Here is a 2,064-nt window from a genome sequence, read left to right as displayed (position 1 = left end):
AATTCTCTTATTCCTGAATACATCAGTGACAGTTCTATCAAGCAACATCATCATTATCATCATAGTAAAGATTAAGCCTACAAGTCTTTTCCGACTTCAAAATTTGAGGATGCCATCTCTTCATTGATCTTCCTATATTTTTCTCCCTGAAAATATAAATTCATAAGCTGTTTTTGTAATTTATAATCAGTCGTTTGCAATACATGATTCTTCCATTAATATTTGAGGAGAAAAATTCGCTCCGGCACCGGGGATCGAACCCGGGTCCTTGGTTCTACTTACCAAGCGCTCTGACCACTGAGCTACGCCGAATTCAATCCACAGCACCGGATCGAATTCTCCTCCTTCAATGTTTCTCTTTATGGCCTGACTCAAAGTCAGGCAAATATGTTGACGTACATATCCAATGTCAACTGCCATTATACTAGGAGCGCACTCAGCTGAGTGACTTATTTGACCGGGATTCCGCAGTTAAGTGCACAGTAATCTGTACAGACATATGCACTGCTAGCTATGAGAATATTATAGATTTATTAATTTGTCATACAGAATAATATCTTTAATATTGACAATTAATATTTGAGGAGAAAAATTCGGCGTAGCTCAGTGGTCAGAGCCCTTGGTACGTAGAACCATGGACCCGGGTTCGATCCCCGGAGTCGGAGCGAATTTTTCTCCTCAAATATTAATTGTCAATATTACAGATATTATTCCGTATGACAAATTAATAAATCTGTAATGATTCTTCCAATTTTCACTGCATTGTGTTATAAGTAGACTTCGAAGTTGAGATCCCAGTCCGGGCAATAGACATACAGGTTAACTGACAGCGGAGTATTGGGCGGAGGTGGGGAACAGGCTAGAGCTTGTTGACTTTTTCCATCTGTCGGATCTATCCACTGCGCTGTCTAGATATGGTTGATGTTGAAGGTTTCGTATGTACTAGCACTGAAGCTGAAACATTTAGGACAACATGAAGAAGTCATTACGATTGTCTAAAATGAAATGCAATTGAAACAAATTAAAAAAAATACATTATTAACTTTCTTCCACAAGAAATTAAACTAAACTAAACTAAACTAAACTAAACTAAACTAAACTAAACTAAACTAAACTAAAATAAAATAAAATAAAATAAAATAAAACTTTACAAGAAGAAGCATAATGCATCCCAACTGTTGTGGAAAAAAATACGGCTTTAATTGTGGATTGAGGACAAACATAATGTATTTATTTTTGTTCTTATATTTGAATTTTAATGTCATTTCAAAGGTTGGTTTAACAATATAAGAGGTGTTCGAACAACACTGTCATATGCAGAAGTGGACAAATTATTGGACTAAAACATTTTTCTTGGAAACGTAATATAATTCGTTATATCAACTATCAGTATAATTCACAGAGTTTCTATTGTTGTAAATATGATTGTTTACATCTTCTGGCATATTTTTCTAATGGTTAAGTAGATTTTTTCTTGCTATGTTGGTACTACTGGTGTTTCAATTATATACTGCAGAAGATAATCTCCGATGGCCTGCAAGAAGGCCGGAAATGAACGAAATTGAAAATCTATGATTTATACTGAAGAAGAAAGTGAACAAAAAGAGGCTTACAACACAACATGGACTCATTTAAGCACTGTCTGATATCTGGCTAAATGATACTGATATTCAAAGAAAGTGTCTTGTTCACGTCTATACTGTATATCATTTTACGAGCAATATAAAGTAGCAATAGAATGCGATACATGAAGCAGTAAGAGCTTGTTGCAAATAAAACATGAGACTTTAAAAATAATGGAATTGTGGTAATTATACCATAACGCCTAATATAAACTACTCGTAACGAAGGATCTTTCCCATTTAATTGGTCAGGGTGGCAAAACACTATCACTTTAACAATGCAACAGAAACACAAAACGAAGACAAGCAATCGCTTTCATGTCCATTAATCTTAGCCTATTCCGGTATATTCCACTGTGATTATTTATGTTTTAAGGAACTACACATTGATTTAAAAGTACTTACTATTCAAATTGCTGTGAAAGTATCGTTTTTATGAGGT

General features: G+C 34.5%; 1 non-coding gene across 1 annotated transcript; it reads right to left on the bottom strand.

The window, feature by feature from the left end:
- Positions 1 to 239: 239 nt before the first annotated feature.
- On the bottom strand, positions 240 to 312 carry TRNAT-AGU (transfer RNA threonine (anticodon AGU)). The gene has a single exon. It is a non-coding gene; the product is annotated as a tRNA-Thr (tRNA).
- Positions 313 to 2,064: the final 1,752 nt, after the last annotated feature.

This window comes from Periplaneta americana, chromosome 1 (assembly GCF_040183065.1).
Source record: "Periplaneta americana isolate PAMFEO1 chromosome 1, P.americana_PAMFEO1_priV1, whole genome shotgun sequence".
NCBI classification, from domain to species: domain Eukaryota; kingdom Metazoa; phylum Arthropoda; class Insecta; order Blattodea; family Blattidae; genus Periplaneta; species Periplaneta americana.
The sequence above is the reverse complement of the archived record's forward strand: the minus strand, read 5'-3'. Positions and strand labels throughout refer to the sequence as shown.